Genomic DNA, 7,475 nt, shown 5'->3' with positions numbered 1-7,475 from the left:
CTAAATGTGTGCTTAAGTGTGAAAACATGCTTTTTAGTCCTTAAAATAGCTAAATTTAATTCACCTTAATTCCATTCGATGCCTTGATATGTTTGTTGAGTGATTTTAGATTCATAAGGCAAATATTGGATGGAGGATGTGAAGAGAAAAGCATGCAAAGTGAAGAATTCATGAAAAAATGAGCATTTGGAGGATTCAAGCCCACATGCACGCATCACCCATGCGTATGTGTGAGAAGGACACTTGCAAGCCACGGGCACGCGTCATCCACGCGTACGCGTGAGGAGGAATTTTGGCCAATGACGCGCACACGTCATCCACGCGTGTGACAAGCAGCATGGTAGCACGAATTCCCACACTTTTGTACTGTTGTACTAGCAAGTACACTGGGTCATCCAAGTAATACCTGAGCGACTCAGGGTTGATCCCACTGAGATTGTGGTTTGAAGCAAGCTATGGTTATCTGGCAGGTTTTAGTCAGGCAGATCAAAAAGTTTATATGTTTTCATTCATTAATAGAAACTATTTAATGAAGGAATAAAGAAAAAGTGGTAGAAAATACTGATAGGAATAGGGTTAAGGATTGGAGTTGCTTTGTCTTTCTAAATTAACTCTAGTACTACTGTCTTTTTTACTTGTGAATGATCTTCTTCTATGGCAGGCTGTATATGATCAACGCCATGGGCCGTGGTCATTGATCTCCTCTGCTACAGATTGAATGCCATTGGCCGTGGTCATCCAATCTGACGAAGGGTGAAGCGCATAGCAGTCCATTCTCTTGGTGATCCTACTCAAAACGCCACAGACAAGGTCGAATCTTTCCCAAGCTTCATAGGGGGATTCACATTCTCTTTGGCTAAAGGTTTGAACTTCCACACTAATTTTGCTCATCCTTTGAGGAGGAAAGAATTTAGCGAGAAAAGCATTAACTAGCTTTTCCCAATAATCTCTCTAGGTTAGGCATCCAACCATAGCTTAGCTCTGTCTCTTAAAGCAATGGGAAAAAGCATAATCTTGTAGACATTAAGATTAACTCCATTAGTCTTTACAGTATCACAGATCTATAAGAACTCAGCTAAAAGCTGATGTGGACCTTCCATTGGAAGTCCACGAAATTTGTAGTTCTGCTGTAGAAGAGAGACTAACTAAGGCTTAAGCTCAAAATTGTTAGCTCCAATGGCAAGTACATCAATGCTTCTGCCATAAAAGTCAGAGGTAGGCATGGTAAAGTCACCAAGAACCTTTCTAGGCTCCTCTTGAGGTTCGGCCATGTCCTCTGTTTCTTGTTCAAAACTTTCTGAAAGGTCTCTTCCTGAGTGTTGTGCTTTAGCTTGATGTAGGCGCCTCCTTAGAGTCTTCTCAGGTCCAGGATTAGGAGTCAAGAGGGGTTCTTTATCCCTATTCCTGGTCATAAACAAGAAGAAAAGAAAAGAAAGGAAAGAAGAAAATTTTCTGTACCAATAGGCAAGAAGCTCCTCCTTAAAGTGAGATGTGAATAAAGAAGATAGAATATTCGAGAAAAGTAAAGATGGAAGAAGAAGATAGAAAAGAAATAAAAGAAGTAAAATAAGGATACTTTGAAAATAGGGGATAGAAGTAAATAAGAGAAAGAAAATGAGAAGGAAGAATAGAGAAGGGGGTAGAGTTCGAATAATATAGAGGTAAGAAGAAGAGCAGCGGTATAAATAGAAAGAGTAAATAAGAATTAAAATATTTTTGTTTTTATTTTATTTATTTAATTAATTAATTTTCGAAAATTAATTTAAAAAGAATTGAAAATTATTGAATGAATTTTTGAAAATAGAAGAGAGAGAAGAAGGAGAAGTTTTTGAAAATTAAGTGAGAGAAGAGTTAGTTAGGTAGTTTTGAAATAGATGAGAGAGAAGAAGGAGAGAAGTTTTCGAAAATTAAGAATAGATGAGAGTTAGTTAGGTAGTTTTGAAAAAGATGAGAGAGAAGATAAGATATTAATTAAGAAAAGATTTTAATTTTAAAATAAGATAGAAGATAAAATAAAAAGAGATTTGAAATTAAAATTTGAAATTCGAAAAAGATAAGATAAAAAAATTAAAAAGATTTGAAATTTAATTTTGAAAAAGATATGATTTTTAAAATTTGAAATTTGAAAAAGATAAGATAAGATTTTTAAATTTTAAAAAAGATAAGAAAAAGATAAGATTTTTATGAAAGATGAGATTGTTAATTTTGAAAAGATTTGGTTTTTAAAAACTTGACAACTAAGATAAGATAAGATAAAATTTTGAAATTAAAATCTAAATTTTTAATGAGATTTTCGAAAATTATGGTTAGAATTAAGTTTGAAAAGATATTTTTTTATTTTTGAATTTAATGATGAAAGAGAAAAACACACAAAAGACACAAGACTTAAAATTTTTAGATTTAGCACCCTTGATTTTTGAAAATTTTGGAGGGAAACATATAGGGACACCAAACTTAAAAATTTTAAGATCAAAACACAACTAAGACTCAACAACACTTTGAAGACTAACAAGAACACAAAGAACAAAATTCAAAGACTCAAAGAACACAAGAACATAAAAAGAACACCAAACTTAAAATTTTTAGAAAACTAAACATAAATTTTAGAAAATCAAAAGAAAATAAACAAGAAAACACCAAACTTAAAGACTTGACACAAGATTTAAACAAAAAAAATATTTTTGAAAATTTTTAGAAAGAAAGACTCTAAAGGAACGAAAATTTCAACAAGAATAAAAACAAAAGACTTAAATTAAGAACAAAGATTAAACAAAGAAAATAAAAAAATATTTTTGAAAAACTTTTTGGATTTTTCAAAAAATAGAGAAAAAGAAAATAAAAATAAAAGACTCAAATCCAAAAAAGAAAGTTATAATCTTGCAAAAATTAAAGACTCAATAAGAACATAAAGTGAACAAAGAAAAGAAAAATATTTTTGAAAAAGATTTTAAAATTTTTTTTCGAAAATTATAGAAGAAGAAAATAAAAATAAAAGACTCAAATAAAATAAAAATTACATGATCTAGAGAGCAAGAAAATTTTTCAATTTGTCCAAACTCAAACAATCCCTGACAACGGCACCAAAAACTTGGTAGCACGAATCCCCACACTTTTGTACAGTTGTACCAGCAAGTGCACTGGGTCGTCCATGTAATACCTGGGCGAGTCAGGATTGATCCCACGGAGATTGTGGTTTGAAGTAAGCTATGGTTATCTTGCAGGTCTTAGTCAGGCAGATCAGAAGGTTTATATGTTTTCATTCATCAAGAGAAACTATTTAATGAAGGAATAAAGAAAAAGAGGTAGAAAATACTTATTGGAATAGGGTTAAGAATTGGAGTTGCTTTGTCTTTCTGAATCCACTCCAGTACTACTGTCTTCTTTACTTGTGAATGATCTTCTTCTATGGCAGGTTGTATGTGATCAACGCCATGGGCCGTGGTCATTGATCTCCTCTGCTACAAATTGAACGCCATTGGCCGTGGTCATCCAATCTAACGAAGGGTGAAGCGTATAGCAGTCATTCTATTGGCGATCCTACTCAAAATGCCATAGACAAGGTCGAATCTTCTGAATCAGAGGATGTTGCTTCTTAGGATTCTAGCCTATCCCTGGAAATCAGCTGAGCTGGTGTCTCGAGAAGTCCCCAACGAAGTCGTGGATTAACCGTCTGAGAGATGCAAAAACATAACTATTGGCTCGTGCTTTCTAGTCACGTATTCACATGAACCCAAGTTGACGCAGGTGTTTGCCCGGAACGTTCATCTTAATGTGATGAACAGAGCTAATTGGTTAGATCATCCTATTCACCACGATGAAGATCGGATTATACATCTTAAAGATAGATCAAACACGGATCGAAGAAGAAACAGTAATACTTTTATTAATTCATGGGACTCAGCAGGGCTCCTCCCCTCAACCTAGGAGGTTTAGAAACTCATAATGAAGTAAAATACATTGTAAAACTCGAAAATAGCATAAAAAGGTTTAATTTACATAGACATAATCCCTTAAATACTAAACAAATGACTAGTAAGGGTAAAACAGTCTATTTAGTGCTAAAATCCACTTCTGGGGCCCACTTGGTGAGTATTTAGGCTGAGTTTTCATGAGATCCACGTGCTATGAGGTCTTTTGGGCGTGGAACGCTAGCTAGGGGGTCCTCTTTAGGCGTTTGTACATTGGTCTCTGCTCTTTGGGCGCTGGACGCCTAGAAGGGGGCAGGAAGCTGGCATTGAACGCTAGTTTTGGGCCTTCTAATCCGAAGAAAAATATGAACTATTAAATATTATTGGAAAGCTCTAGAAGTCAGCTTTCCATAGCCGTTGAGAGCACTCCATTTGGATTTTTTTGCTCCATTTGGACTTCTATAGCTCCAGAAAAGCTCTTCTAAATGCAGGCAGGTCAGATCCAGACAACATTTTGCTGTGCTTCTCTGTCTCTGAATCAGACTTCTTCTCCAGCTCCTCAATTTCAGCCAGAAAATACCTAAAATTGTCCAAAAACACAAAAACTCATAGTAGAAACCAAAAATGTGAATTTAACACTAAAACCTATAAAAACTAAATAAAAACTACTAAAAACTATACGAAAGTGATGCCAAAAAGCGTATAAAATATCCGCTCATCACAGCACATGACCTCATTAAAGTGAATTCAATGGGGCGATATTTGTGCTACCCAGGCCCAAATCGAACTCGTTTCTGAGGCTATTTCATGCAGAATTGAAGATTGGACAAAGGGGGAGCAATTAGTTTAGGGTAGGAAGCATGTAGGGTAGTTTTCTAAAGATAGAAGCTCCCCCTTCTCTCTAGAATTAGGGTTCTTAGGTTTATTTTCTTCTTAGATCTAGGTTTAATTTCTTATTTCCATCTTATTTCTTTTACATTTTCATTCTCTAGTAGTTTAATTCCCTAGTTTCTTCTTGTTAATTTCTCTTTTTATGGCTCTTTTTTTATGTTTATGAACTCTTTGTTGGATTTGGGTTTTCTTTAATGCAATTTGATGTTTTATGTTCTTATGGTCAATTTCTTTGTTTATTGTTGATTCCTTGCATTGGGTAGTTGTAGATTTTATTATTCTTGCGATTTTACCATGCTTTCCTTTTATGCCTTCCAAGTGTTTGACAAAATGCTTGGTTAGATGTTAGAGTAGATTTTTTAGCATTCTTGGCTTGAAAAGAGAAATTAGGTGATCTTGAGTCATGAATACCCAACTTGTGTTGGTGATCTAGAGTTGTTAGTTAAGATTGTTTCCATTGACTCTAATCTCTTGCTAATTCAATTAGTAAGTTCATTAGGACTTTTAGATTGAGATTAACTTGTCTTATTTGACTTTCTTCTAATGTTGGAGATGATATTGTAATTTCTCCCGATGTTGAAGATGAATTCTTGTTAATCATTGTATGATAATTAATGACTAAGATAGAAAGCCTATATTCTCAATCCTTGCCATGAATGCCTCTTTTTATTATTTTTTTGTTTTCTTTATTTTCTTGCCATTTACTTTCTTGTCCCTTTTTACCAACCCACCCCTTGGATACCATAACCAATAATATACATACCTCACTACAATTCCTTGAGAAGACGACCCAGGACTAATACTCTCAGTTATTTTTATTGGGTTGGACTTGTGATAACCAAAACTCTAAACTTTGATTGAGTATTATTTGTTGGTTGGGAACTATACTATCAACGGAATTATTTTTTGTGAAATTCCTAACCGACGATAATACTTATTTCAAGTGGCTTCCTCCATTACTAATTAATGTGCTTGGGACACCAAACTGACTGAAAATATATCTCTAAAAAAAGCTTAGCACCACTTTAGCATCATTAGGGGGTAAAGCCACTGCTTGCACCCACTTAGACATATAATCAACTGCCACCAGAATGTAAGTATTTGAGTATGAGGATGGGAAAGGCTCCTTGAAGTCAATATACCACACCTCAAACAACTTAATCTCCAATATTCCTTGCTGTGGAGTCTCTTAGTTATGGTGGAGATTCCCAACTCCTTAGCACTTGTCATAGTTCCTCAGAAAAACCCGAGCGTCTCTAAAGAGAGTCTGCCAATAAAAACTGTTCTAGAGAACCTTAGTTGCCATTTTCTCACCACCGAAGTGGCCGCCATACTCGGAATCATGACAATGCAAGAGAATCTGATGTGTTTCCACATCTGAGACACAACGCCGGATAATACTATCTAAGCATCTCTCGAAAAGATAAGGTTTCTCCCACAAGAAGTACTTGGTATCAATGAGTAGCTTCTTAACTTGTTGTTTTGTGTACTCCTTGGGGATAAACCTCAAGACCTTGTAATTTGCAATATCTACAAACCACAGAGCCCTTTGAATCACAAGGAGTTGCTCATCCAAAAATGTCTCAGTCATAGGAGTGGGTTGTTGCTTTTCCTCTTCAGGCTCAATCTGGAAAGATGGTCAGCCACTTGGTTCTCTGACCCTTTTCTATCTCTAATCTCAATATCAAACTCCTGAAAAAGGAGAACCCACTGGTGCGGGATGTAGAATTCTAACAGCTTAACTGGCAAGTGCATTGGGTCATCCAAGTAATACCTCAAGTAAGTGAGGGTCAATCCCACGAGAATTGTCAGACTGAACAATAATGGTTATCTAATTGGCTTAGTCAGGTAGATAGAAAAGGGTTGTTAATGGTTGAAAGTGCACAAAACAGTAATCAAGAATGTAAAGAAATCAAATAACAGGTTTGGTGTAAAAAAGTGAGAAAAAATAGTTAAGGCTTCGGAGATTTTTACTTTTTCGGATTAAAAGTTCTTACCAACCATTTTAACAACGAATGATTCATTCCATGGCAAACTGTAAATGACTAAATCCTAATCTCTTAGGGATTTAGCCTCCTCTAGCGTTCATTCACTGCCACTCTCGTGGTCACTTAATTCCGATTAGAGGGTGGTGCACGAAATTACAATCATACTTTTGCAACTCCACACAACTAACCAGCAAGTGCACTGGGTCGTCCAAGTAATACCTTACGTGAGTAAGGGTCGATCCCACGGAGATTGTCGGCTTGAAGCAAGCTATGGTTATCTTGTAACTCTTAGTCAGGATATCAATAGTTCTCAGATTTAGTTGTAAAAAAAAGTAAAAGAACATGAAATAAATACTTGTTATGCAGTAATGAAGAACAGGTTGAGGCTTTGGAGATGCTTTGTCTTCTGAATCTCTGCTTTCCTACTGTCTTCTTCTTCATGCACGCAAGACTCCTTCCATGGTAAGTGGTGCACGAAATTGTGATCATCAATGGCGCCATCAACATGGTACGCTCAATTGTAATCTCAACTTTTTATCACAACTTTGCACAACTAACCAGCAAGTGCACTGGGTCGTCCAAGTAATAACCTTACGTGAGTAAGGGTCGATCCCACGGAGATTGTTGGTATGAAGCAAGCTATGGTCATCTTGTAAATCTCAGTCAAGCGGATATAGAATGGTTATGG

Source organism: Arachis ipaensis, chromosome B01 (assembly GCF_000816755.2).
Source record: "Arachis ipaensis cultivar K30076 chromosome B01, Araip1.1, whole genome shotgun sequence".
In the NCBI taxonomy this organism is placed as follows: domain Eukaryota; kingdom Viridiplantae; phylum Streptophyta; class Magnoliopsida; order Fabales; family Fabaceae; genus Arachis; species Arachis ipaensis.
This window is presented reverse-complemented; position numbering follows the sequence as displayed.